We start from the raw sequence: 13,899 nt of genomic DNA, 5'->3' as shown, positions 1-13,899 counted from the left end.
TAGAAAATATGTGTCAGGCGGCATGTTTTGGAAACGACCGGTAACAAATACATTTTCTTTCATCTAAAAAAAAAAAAAAAAAAACTCCTGTCGAATTTCTTTTATTTGTTTCTTTACGAGATTTTCATAGACGTGTTCGGTGTCTGTGTTAAAATATAACGACAACGTTATATGTAGTTTTCTTTCTCTTTTTTAGTTTTTATTTATTTTTTGTTTTTTCCTTTTTAATTTGATTATTTTTCATTTTATCTTTTCCTTCTTTTCATTTATCGGTTTATCATCAATTCTTCTTCTTCTTCTTCTTCTTCTTCTTCTTCTTCTTCTTCTTCTTCTTCTTCTTCTTCTTCTTCTTCTTCTTCTTCAATTTACTATCCGGCGTTCTCTGGAAAACTTTTTACTTTCCTTTTTATTTCGTTTTATAATAGGATTTTTAATAGGATTTTAAATGGGCCCAAATGTCTTCGACTACAATTTGCGATACATACTTGCAATGGCCGAAGCAGTTTACGATTTGAAAGCAAATGTAAAAAAAAAAAAAAAACACGAAAAAAAAAAACGACATTAGGTTAGAGTTTTTTTACTCTTTTTCATCCCAAACAAGGAATAATTTCGCTTGGAACACAAGAGACTATTATTTGAGATCGTGCCGAACAGGGGACTTTAGGGAGATGAGTAGCAAGATGTCTGTTCACCTTAGATATAAACTTAAGGGTATTAGTAGAGTCAGGGTTAGGGTTAGGGTTAAAGTCAGCGAAGCAGGGAACAGGGAAGGAACTCTAAAGTCTAGCAGTTGGAGGGAAAATGCTATTAGAGTAGAAGTCTTTTCGACATTTAGGGATCTCAGCAGTGAAGGAGTGGGATTTTGCTGCTTGTTGGGTTATTCGGGAGTTTGTATGTCGAAGGGGATACAAGTGCTATGATATTGTCAGAGCACATTCCATTAAAGTACTTATAAAATACGCACAAGGATGCGACATTGCGGCGATGGGACGGTAGTTGGAGCTTGGCTGACACTACAAGACCTATTAGATTGGAGACCCTTTTTAAACCTTGTCTAAGACTGAGAGACTAGTGGTGGATGCACCAGCCCAGATGTGACAACAGGCAGTCTGTATGTAGGGATTTAAAGTGAACCGCCTCGGAGCTGTCCGTTCATCGACCAATTTTTAATTAATTAAGAAGAAATTAATTTTAGCTTATCTTTTCTGAGAAAGAAAGCTTTTGTCTCTCCTCATGTGAACGAATCTCTCTTCCCAATAAAACCTTTAAAACCACTAACAAGTCTCCTTGTGTTTCCATGCATGATTTAACAGAAGATCAACACTCACTGGATGATCAACGATCACACACGCATAGGAAGCAATACTAAAAAGAATGATAACACACGTATATAAAACTCAAATTACTTAGGACTTCTACCAAGTCATGCAATTCCGAACGGAACCTTTTATTTAATCCACGTGTGTAATATGCTCTCATTCCATCAGCTATGGCTGGGTAGAAGTCCCGAGTAATTATATTTTTAGTGTCACACACACTAAGGATTGAACCTTCAACCTCCAGAAATGTGTAACTTCACAACTGAATTTTACTAAGTACTTTATTCACTATGCCACAGATCCTTGCGGACAAGTTACAAGATTCTTGAGTTCGGCAGAACCATTCTCGTGTTCAACAAGATACACCTGAAGAAGATCTGTTACATCGATGGAAACGTTGCTAAAATAAGAATAATAGTTCGAAGAATCCAAATAATACGAAAAAATCAATCATAATCTAAAAAAAATCAGAAACAAATTAAAAAGTAGTTCATTTGCACACAATGTTCTGCATTTTGAGGTCATACTGACAGATCATCTAATGGAATTAATAATTCATGTTGCAGCGAATGCACTGACCAGTTATAAAAAGTAGACAACACACAAGGTGCTCTTTATTAGATGCAGCCAAATATTTTGGTGAGAGGCTCTGTCTGTCGGTCTATTTGTCCATTGGGTAACATTCCCACAAATCAAACAAGTTGTTAAAACGAACAAACGTTCACCAAGGGGATGCACATAGAAGCACATTCGTGCGCATGTGCATTTGAACAAATACATATTCGCTGCACTTGTGGAGTATCTCTAGTGTACAATCAAGAAACAATTCTATTAAATAAAAATCTTTTTGTTTTAAACCATTGATTCCATTATTCGTATTATTTGGATTCTTCGAGTTACTGTTTTCATCTTCAGTGTTATTTTTACGACGTTTCGGTTAATGTAACCTCCAATCTTCTTCAGGTGTGTCTTGTCGAATTTGCAAATATTTCTGCCGAACTTATGAATATGCACGGAATTTCAAACAACACTCATTATTTAAACCACAGGAATAGCATACTCTCGTTCCGTCAGCTATGATCAAGTAGAAATCCTAAGTAATTTCGCAAGTGTATTTTTGAGTGTCGCCTCCACTGAAGATTGAACCTTCAACCTCCAGAAGAGTGTAACTTTTATAATGGAGTTTTATCAAGTACTCTACTGTTCTCATCTTGGATGTTATTTTCGCAACGTTTCGATTGATGTAACCTCCGACCTTCTTCAGGTGTATCGTGTTGAACTAAAGAATGTTTCTGCCGAACTGAGGAATCTTGTAACTTGTCTGCAAGGACATATGAGGTAGGGGATAAAGTACTTGGTAAAATTCAGTTGTAAAGTTACACTCTTCTGGAAGTTGAAGGTACAATCTTTAGTGTGGATAAGGATTTCAAATTACTTAAGACTTCTACCCAATTATAACTGACAGAATGAGGGCATATTAACTCTTGCAGTTATTAGTTCCTTGCAGATTTCAGAGTTTGACAGAAAGATTCCCGAGTTCAACAAGATACACCTGGAGAAGGCCGGAGGTTATATCGACTGAAACGTTATGAAAATAACGCTCCAAATAAGAACAATATTCCAAATAATCCAAATAATACGAAACATAAATGAATTTAAAATGACATTTTTTGACGTCTTGATGATAAAATATTTAGGAGAATCCGATCCGTATATTCATATTATATATACTGATTTTTTAAATTTTATTTGTTGGGGGGGGGCAAGATTCAAATTAAAAATATTAAATTTGTTTATGTCTTGCCACAATCCATCGCGCGTGCGCGCGCACACACACACACACACACACACAAACACACACACACACACACCAAGTCACCCATCAACAGAAAATAATTGCTTAAGACTTCTAACCGGTTATGGCTGACGAAAGAAGAACAATTTACTCACGTGAATTAAATAAAGGCGTCAGTTCAAAAATCCATACAGGTTTCTGAATTCGACAAGAAAAACCTGAAGAAGGTAGGAGGTTTCATCGGCCAAGACATTCCAGACATTCAATTAGTCTGAATAATTCATATAATTGCTTTGTTTTTCCGCAATCAAACATATACCGCAGTTCACACAAACCAAGCCAGCCATAACCAGGTAACTCCTACTAAAGAGAGGACAGGAAAGCAAAACTCAAGCTATTCCTGTCAATAACTGCCTTGGTGCCTGAACTGTGATGTGTATCTGATTGTGGCACAACAATTATATTGATTTTTTTTCAGATGACTTTTGATTATTCGTATTATTTGGATTCTTTGGACTATTGTTCTCATCTTGAGTACCATTTTCACAACGCAAAGACCATTGGAGCAGTGGTTAGGGTACTTGGAAAAAAGCAATTGTAAAAGTGATATTCACTTGAAGGTTGAAGGTTCAATTCTCAGTGTGGGCAGCCGAAAAATATAATTGCAAATTATTTAGGACCTCTATAGAGACGGAACTAGATCATGCTACACCCGTGAAGTAAATAAAGGGGTCCGTTTCGCCCAGAAACATTCCTGAGTTCGACAATATACACCTAAAGAAGGCCCGAAGTTACATCGACCGAAACGTTGTGAAAATGATACTGAAGATGAGAACAGTAGTCCGAAGAATCCAAATCATACGAATTATATCTATATGATATCTTACTCTCAATTCTAAACGAATATTATATTTTTAACACAATTTCAAAAGATCCCTTTTATTATTATTATTATTATTATTATTATTATTATTATTTCCTTTAGTAAGCGCTTCCATTGTATTAGAAAGATGTTTGCCAATCATTCAATCTCATAAAATTACGGATAACCCCTTGTAAGGGTACCTGCACGGGAGTCTATTTTGAAGAAAGAGTTGCACAATTCTAAGCATACCTTCCCTGAAATAATACAGCTTGAGTCTTTTTTTTTACAAAGAAGTCACTACTTATCAAGGCCTGGAGGACACTCGAGGATAAGGGTTAATGAGGGTACGATAGTCAATGGGACAATATCGTAGTAATCGTTAGTAGTGGAAATTTGGTAAGTTGGATTACTTAAGGGGACGGCTCATCAAGAACTTGTTTGCATTGGACTTGAAGACGACTATATTGTAGCCATCTGGAAAGAAGGCAAACAATACTGGGATGAACATAGCATATACAACACCTGGTATTCTCAAATGGTTACCCATCTAGTTCCACAGGCGTGCAGTTCTAAGAAATAAGCTTTATTCGTGGAACCTACATTTAGTTTTAGGCACAGATAAAGAGTGAGGGAGATTATTTATAGTGGTTTCAAATAGACGAGTGTTTTTCTTAAAGTCAGGCAAGAGGGGAACCATAGATTGGAGCTCAGACGAGCACTTGTCATGAAAATAACAATAAAGCAGAGACAAGCTCGCAACATCCCTTCTGTGGAAAAGAGGTTGCAAGCAAGAGAAAAGGGCATTCCCCAATAGGCTACGAATTTTGAACTCTGTCAAAGCATTAGGAGTGAGATATCTACTGGAGTGGTAGAATGATCCCACCATTTTTCCAGTGACCTTGGTAACAGATTTGATGTACATGTTCTATTTCAGATCAGGAGTAAAGTCAGAAGCTTGTTAAAACATGGAGCCTCCCTAAGACGAGAGCCATATATTTCAATTGTCGTCCGACGGGGCTCAGAGCGTTGATGATGTAAAGATAGGAGCTTGGTTTAGATGCATTAAAATTAACCAGCCACCTCTTTCCCCATTACACCACGTGCTCAAGATCAGAAGAGAGAGAATCAAAGAGAACTTGATCATTTACGCAATAGTAATAAGTCCAAGTTTGTTAGTTTACCTGTTACATAAACTCAAACCACCATTTTTGTGTTCCTAACACCACCACTAACAACAAACAAGGGAGATTACTCTGAAAACTTATCACAAAAGAATAGAACTCTTATATCTCAATACAAGGGAGATAATTTAACACAAGATGACCAAAACAATACTGGGATGAACATAGCATATACAACACCTGGTATTCTCAAATGGTTACCCATCTAGTACTGACTAGTGTCAACGTTGCTTAACTTTGGTGACTTAACAGGAAGAGTGTGTTATCATGATTATGTCATACGCATTATGTGTTGTTCATTGACTTCTACTGACATCATTTTTTTGTCTATCGATTGTCATATTTTCACATTAAAAGAAATGAAACTTCACAGGTTCCAGGGTTGCGATGTTCAGGATTTCCTGTTTGCGTTTGATTTTTAAATTCGACCTTCAAGAAATAAACTTGAAGGTCGATCTGAAAACGAATTTTCTTTGTCTAAAGTAACTGACCTTTGTTGACGCCTTTGTGGCATCTATTCACAGAGTTTTACGAAACCGAGTATTGACCTTTATTCAGGAGAGTACGCGTCTCCATATCGGTTCATAATACGGAAACACCGCAGTACAAACGCGATCAGATCTGAAAATAGTTCAAAATGTTATGATAAAAGAAACTATGTAAAAATAGAGATTACGCAACTGAAGTTATGGGAATAAAACTCTTTTTATTTTCATTTTGTAATACAAAGCTGTCATTAAAAAGTTTTAAATGTTTTACATAAGTTTAAAAAAACAGAAGATTTCTTGAGATTATTTCCCAGAGAGAAAAAGAAAATTCAATAATAATAATGATCAATTATTGGAACTTTGATTGGAAAAATTAATGCGCTACAAGCATTTATATGATAGATCTTGTCTGTTTGTCCATCCGTCACAATTTTTCCGTCATTCACAATTTATTAAGCTTAACTAGCAGGCTGCTTGACGTTGCCCGGACGTAAAATACGCTTAAATGTGTAATTTTAATTCATGCAGATTTCGTATTTATTCTTATAAAATCAAGTCCCTATTGCTTATTATATTGTACCCAATATATATTAGTGGTCACCCGGTGTGGTCTGGTCGTAAAATACGCTTAAATATGATATTTTAATTTATACTGAGTTCGGATATTTATTATTATATGATTATGATATTATATCCGATATATAGTTGAGATTTCAAAAGTTAAATAAATAAATATGACTTGGGTTCCATCAGCTAGAATCGAAACCGAAACATGTAGCTCTCCAGCATTATTCATTACCATCTAAGCTAAGTTCATACGCGCATAAACGCTTTAACAGTAACGTTGTTAAAGGTATAAACGTATATCTGCGCACCTATAGATGTAACACGTTCAGTTGACTCATGCCTGCCAATTTCTAATTTTTTAAATTTTTAGCCATCTTAGCAGCGACTTTTTACTGGTAAAAAAAACAAAAACAAATCGAAATTGTTCCATAGGTCCAATTTCGTTATACAGGGTGTTTCAAAAGTCATGGGAACATTACAACATATTTAAAATCGTTATGTTCCCAAGACTTTTGAAACACCCTGTATATCAAGTTTCAAGACTTTACACCAAAAATTAACAGAGTAGTTTGGTAGACAGTTTCCGCAAACAGAAAGACACTTTTTATATACAGATAAATTTGAAGAATTCATTTTATTTTCGAAATTATTAGAAATTATTGCATTAATAAAAAATAATATTTCAACCAATAAAATAGAAATCGAAAGCAAAACTGTGAGATCTTCATTCCTACGTTCTACCAATTTTGACGTTTCTGATTTTTGAGATGACGATTGGTTAATCGTATTATTTGGATTTATCGGGCTACTGTTCTCATCTTGAGAGTGATTTTCACAACGTTTCGGTCGATCTAACCTCCGACCTTCTTCAGGTGTATCTTGTTGAACTCGAGAATGTTTCTGTCGAACTCGGGAATTTGGGCGACCGAAAAATACAATTGCGAATTACTTAGGACCTCTATCCAGTCATGGCTGACGGAACAAGAGCATGCTACTCCCATGAAGTAAAAAAAAAAAAAAAGGTTCCGCTCGAAATTCCGTCCAAATTCCCGAGTTCGATAGAAACATTCCTGAGTTTGACAAGATATACTTGAAGAAGATCGGAGGTTCATACGCGCATAAACGCTTTAACAGTAACGTTAAAGGTATAAACGTATATCTGCGCACCTATAGATGTAACACGTTCAGTTGACTCATGCCTGCCAATTTCTAATTTTTTAAATTTTTAGCCATCTTAGCAGCGACTTTTTACTGGTAAAAAAAAAAAAACAAATCGAAATTGTTCCATAGGTTCCGAAACGCTGTGAAAGTCACAATCACAGTAGGCAAGCCCGTTCAACAGCAGATATCTTAACTGTAGTTTCTGAACGTATATACCGTTCATTGGATAAAACAGGGGAGGGTAGAGCGGTGGCCCTTGATATATCTAAGGCTTTTGACAGGGTATGGCACGATGGTCTTCTAAGGAAAATTAGATCATATGGAATCACTGGAAGAATTCATAACGTAATTAAATCCTTCTTAAGTAATAGAAAAATCAAAGTTGTCCTCGACGGACGTACATCCAAACAATATGACATAAATGCGGGAGTGCCTCAGGGGTCTATCCTTGGACCTCTATTGTTCCTGATATTCATAAACGACCTCCCTGATAATATTGTTTCGGAGATGGGTATATTTGCCGATGACATCACTCTCTATAACAGATATGAGGGGAAAACAAATGAACACATATCCAAGAAAATGGCAGAAACACTAGAGGATGACCTCCAATCCGTAGTGGAATGGGGACAAAAATGGTTGGTCTCATTCAATGCTGCTAAGACTAAGCTTGTTTCCTTCAATAACTACAAGAAACCTTCTCTACCACCAATAGCAATGGCCAAGAACACATTGCCTGAAAGTACTTCTTTTAAACTCCTCGGCCTAACGTTTACAGGGAATATGAACTGGAATAGATACATTGAGAGCATTGCCAAGGCTGCTGCAAGGAAGGTTGGCTCCCTCTACCGTGCTAGAAAACTACTTACGCCTGCCAGTATCCTATACCTCTATAAGGCAACCATTCGCCCATGTATGGAGTACTGTTGTCACATCTGGGCTGGTGCATCTGCTGCTTGTCTCTCGCTCCTGGACAGGGTTCAAAAAAGAGTCGCAAACCTGATAGGTCCTGAACTGTCATCTGGGCTTCAACCTCTGTCCCATCGACGAGATGTTGCATCCCTCTGCCTGTTCTACAAATACTTTAATGGTGAATGCTCTGACGAACTGCAAACACTTGTACCTCCCCGACGTAACTACCCCCGACAAACCCGACAAGCTACTAAGTCTCATCCCTTTACAGTGGAGATCCCTAGGTGCAAGAAAGCCTTTTACTCCAATAGTTTCTTCCCCAGAACTGCGGGTCTTTGGAACTCCCTTCCGGGATTCTGCTTTCCCAACTGCAATGATATGCAGAAGTTCAAGTGTAATGTTAACAAACATCTTTCTACTCTTCTCCCTTCATAATGACCCCGCTAATTAATTCCCTAATAGTAGCCCCCTGCTTCAAAGTGGCACTGTGCCTTGTTTGGGGTGAAAATTGAATAAAAAAAAAAAAATAAAAAAAAAAAGTCTGATGGATCCAAATAATACGAATAACCAATTTTGACTTTCTTATAAATAAAACTTAAAACGTTACCTTAAGAAAATAATTATAGCTTTGGCGTGACGTCATAGATTTATGATTTACGCAAAGTTTCAAAACATGAATTTAAACCTAATCGATAATCGATAATAAATAAGTGAATGGGTAAATATTATCAATAGTGTTGGAGATTATTTTGATAGTTGGAGATAATTTATTTTGCTTTAACTACGTATTTTTGCGTTCAAAACAATTCAACATTTAGCACACTATAATTTCCGGCCGAAAAGCTCATAATTCATGAAAATTAAAAGATATCGCAAATAAGAGAAGACAGTTTTCTATTGTTAAATAAATTTTACAAACTGCAAACATTTTTTACAAACTGCAAACATAAATCTTTTCCATTTCCTAATTTCTAAAACATATTAAAATAAATAAAAACGGGACACTTTTTCTTAAACACTGCACAGGTTACATTCAGCAATGTATTTTAGCCTGATGATTCTCTATGGGAATGAAAAGTGGAGGATTGTGTAGACCTTAATTTCATATATTTCCTTACTACCTAGCTATACTCATGGATTGAGCACTGTTGAAGTAAACACTAAAATTAATACATAAAATATTATATTATATACAAGCAGATGTATCGGCGTTGCTCGGTATTAAACGTAAGGTACATTTCTTAAAAAAAAAAAAATGAAAAAAAAAAACGGAAAGAAACTGAGACATTCGCATGCGAGTATTATTCTTTTTTTAAACAGTTACTTCTTGTAAGTAAAAACAAATACTCGAGCTCAGATCGAAACTAAAACCTAAAAACAGTGAGTCAAATATGATAACCATTAGGCCAGCATTCCATGATCTTTAAAAGATGTTTGCGACCCCACTTATTCATTACATAAAGAAGCTGCCATGTAAACGATTCACGCATGCGCAGTCATGAAACAGTTGACAAACAGATAAAAATTCCCCCCCCAAGTACCAATGTTTCACTTTTGACCCCTTAGCAGCCCTTTTTTTATGAAAACCGATTATAAAGTTTTCCACATGTCTGACTTAAACATGTGTTTAAATGTATAACCAGATTATGTTTGCATAAATAAAATCATATATTACTTGGGTACACTGATAATAATTTTTTTTATTTATATAAGCATAAGCCGACTGTACATTTCAAAACATGTTTCAGTCATAGCTATAAAAAGCCAATATTCAAGACCCAAAATATCCGGTACAGTTGCATTTTAAGTAAGATTCTCCTAAATGTTTGCTCGGCTTGACTAGAAGCTGACGGAAACCGCCGGAATATGCCGAGCGTTGATCCAGTTTATCAGACAATCAAAAATGGATAACAAATGTGGTTAGCCAATAAGGCGCAAGTCAGCTTCTGTTAACAATGGTTTCGCTTGGATGTGCACAAACCCTAATCTTAACCTCTAACTCCTAGCCCTAACTCCTAACCTTAACCTATAACCCTAACCCTAACCTTGAACCCTAATCTCTAACCCTAACCTTAACTCCAAAACAAATCTAACCCTTACTCTAACCCTAAAACTAACCTAACCCTAACCCTATTCCCTCACACACACACACACACACACACACACACACACACACACACACACACACACACACACACACACACACACACACACACGAAAAAAATAACAGGCGTGTAAAGTGCAAAAGTATCTTAGATTTTAATCATGCAAAAAAAAAGTTTCTATTTATTTACTAAAAAATAAAACAAGAAAGGTAGGTCTGTGTTATATTTTAATTTATTGTTTTTTCCAGTTTCTTTTTTTTTTTTTATTGTAATCAGTATCTGATTTAATTATGATCGGAGTTTGAACTATTCCGGCGGTTTACGTCAGCTCCCGGTCGAGCACGGACGGATATTTACAAGGATCCGGCACTTAAAATGCAACAATACCGAATATCTTTGTTTACCCTTTAGATTTTGCAGAATGAGAAAAAAAAATCTTTAAAATATGACAAATTCAAATTATTGTGAAAACAAACTTTTGGAAAAAAAAAATTCTGATGGTGGTGATGATGGTGGTGATGATGATGATGATGGTAGTGGTGGTGGTGGTGGTGGTGATGATGATGATGATGATGATGATGATGATGATGATGATGATGATGATGATGCAATGCAAATTTCTGAAAAAAAAAGCAATTCTTTCCATTTTAAATGCCAGTTCCAATTAATCGACCCAATTTTTAAGAACAACCGCAACGAACAGTTCACGAAGACAAATGTTTTGGAGAAAGTGCTGTGCCTGATTCGTTGGTTGTTTGAGGCTAAAATAGATTGGAGACAATGTGAAAGGTCATCGCTGCTGTTTGGACGTGTTTTAGCAAGCGGAAATATCGGGAAACTTTAGAGCCAAAATTAATGGAAGTTAAATTTCCGTTTCTGATGGAAAGAGGATCCCACTAATCCGACAGAGGCGGTTCTTTTCAGTTGGTCGGATTATTCCAACCAAGTGGAAATATTCGTGGATCACCGAATAAAAATTGGCCTGTCGGATTATTTCGGATTTTAGGAAAAATTCACCTGGACAATTCAAAGAGTTGAATTTTGTCAAGCAGTAACACAATACTGAATGCGGCTTTGGATATAGAATGTTTGTATATAGAATGATTTACAATATTAGCAACAGTACATACATTTTAAGATCGATTTTTGACCCAACGTATTAATCGCCAAATTGACGCCATATTTGATTTTGCAAAACAAATAAAATACGGTTGTCTCCCTTATCTACGGCAATCTATATAAATAAAACGGTAGATGTATGCATATATGTATGTGTGTGTAAATATTTAACCGATAAACCCTTAAACTACTGGTAACATAACACAGGAAATAGTAATCATACACCAAGGATGGTTTATAACGTGTAACATCTTTGCTTGGATGGATGAATCACGCGTACAGAAATATGTCGGCAAGTTGATATGCAAAATGTTCAGTTCAACTTGCCGACAGAGTTCTATTAATTTTGCACATGCTCAAATTCATTCATAGCTTGGTTTTACTTAAAATCTGTTTTTCTATTTGTCGATAGCTCAAACGGTAGGGAAGCAGCTGGAGCTCTAAATGTTTTAGTTTCAATTCTAGATATATCTCGCCAGTGGGAAATAAAGTATGAAAAAATGTATAGTTTATTAAAAGATATACTCAATAAGAAAAAAGAACATTTTAAGATGAGGATTTATAATTTAGATTCTTAGGACTATTGTTCTTATCATGCATATTATCCTTACGACATTTCGGCCGATGTAACTTCTGACCTTCTTCAGGTACGTCTATTCAAATTCAGAAACGTTTATTTTGAACGCAGGATTTGTATAAGATTTTGAACAGAACTCTTTATCTAATCCGAAAGGTGTAGCTTGCTAACGTTTTATCAGCCGCGACAGAAGACGATCACTTAGAATCGAATATATTTAGCACTTTTATCCGTTGTGCAACGAGAAAAGATAAAAAGATGCGTAGATCTTTCCTCAGACTAAAACGTTGTGATAATTATAATCACGATGAGAACAACAATTCAAATAATACAAATAATACAAAATGACTTATTCATTTGATTTGATGTCTGTCTGTAAACAAAACTACGTCACATTTTTAAAAATGATTTTATTCAGACATATTGGAATAATTATTGCCAGTTTTTTTTTCTTACTAGATGTGACCCCAAACTTGCACGGACTACACATATTATTCATTCGTGTTCATCTATTTTTATGTTAGCATTTCTCATGCTAAAAACGAAAACTGAAATACTGAACCTAAAATAGAAAATAATTCAAATTCATTTTATTACAAAAACTGATGATGATGATCGTGGCGATTATAATAATGGTGATGAGGGTGGTGGTGGTGGTGATAATGATAATGGTGATGACGATGATAATAATGGTTATGCTGGTGGTGTTGATGGTGGTGGTGTTGATGGTGATGGTGGTGATGATGACGACGGTGGTGATAATGATTATGATGATGATGATGACGATGGTGATAATAATGATGATGCTGATGATGGATATGGTGGCGGTTGTGATAATAATGGCTGTGATGATGATGGTGATATTGATTATGATTATGGTGGTGATGCTGCTGCTGATATTGATGATGATTATAACAGTGGTGGTTGTAGTGATGATGATGATGATGATGATGATGATGATGATGATGAAGGCAGAGTGTAACGCCGCAAGAACAAATGGAAAGAAATACCTTAAAATCCAACTACGCATTTTTTTAAGAGTGCAAATAAAATGCTCTTATTCGTGGTTCTTCCAAAACAATGCATTTATTATCTTGCAAAAGTCTCTCCGCACACACATGTGCTTTTTAAAAGTCTCTCTCCTCGCCACCTCACTTTCTCACTCTCGTATTTACACGTCCATCTTCCCCGCTTTGCACGCGACCACGTGGTGCCTTTTTTTCTTTTTCTTGTGATGCAAGCCCGCGCACACCTACTAATTTTTATAGTGCTTTAACGGCAGCTGCTGCTGCTGCTGTTGCTAATATCTTCGCTAGCCAGCCATCTTTTACCTGCTGCTGCTGATTTTTTTCACACGCGCTCATATGCGCTCTATTACAAGAGCATATTGAGGACATGCGTTGCATGGAAAGAAATGATATGAGAATAATATGATGAATATGTAATGTGAGGGGTAATGATAGGCTTAGATCTGATGACTCCAGAGGCAGAATAAATGTGGACAATAAAGGGAAATATGTGCAGAACAGGATACTTTATTGGTTTTGTCATATTGACAGATAGAAAGAGAATGCTTTGGCTATTAGATGGGTTAGCAAGGGAAGGAAATATGGGAGGATGTGATAAGCACGGATTTGAGAAAAAAAAAAAAGGAATAAATAAAGACCTGGCTAAAGATAGATTAGTTTGGGAAGATAATTTCTTAAAGTCGTTCAACACATGCTTGTATGTAAAACAGACGTTAAACCAAACATGATGATGATGTGTGCCACGAATAAAGTATTTATGATGTTGTTCATGATGATTCTGT

The sequence above is a fragment of the Euprymna scolopes genome, chromosome 38 (genome assembly GCF_053919585.1).
Source record: "Euprymna scolopes isolate OS-2025 chromosome 38, ASM5391958v1, whole genome shotgun sequence".
Taxonomy (NCBI): Eukaryota; Metazoa; Mollusca; class Cephalopoda; order Sepiida; family Sepiolidae; genus Euprymna; species Euprymna scolopes.
The sequence above is the reverse complement of the archived record's forward strand: the minus strand, read 5'-3'. Positions refer to the sequence as shown.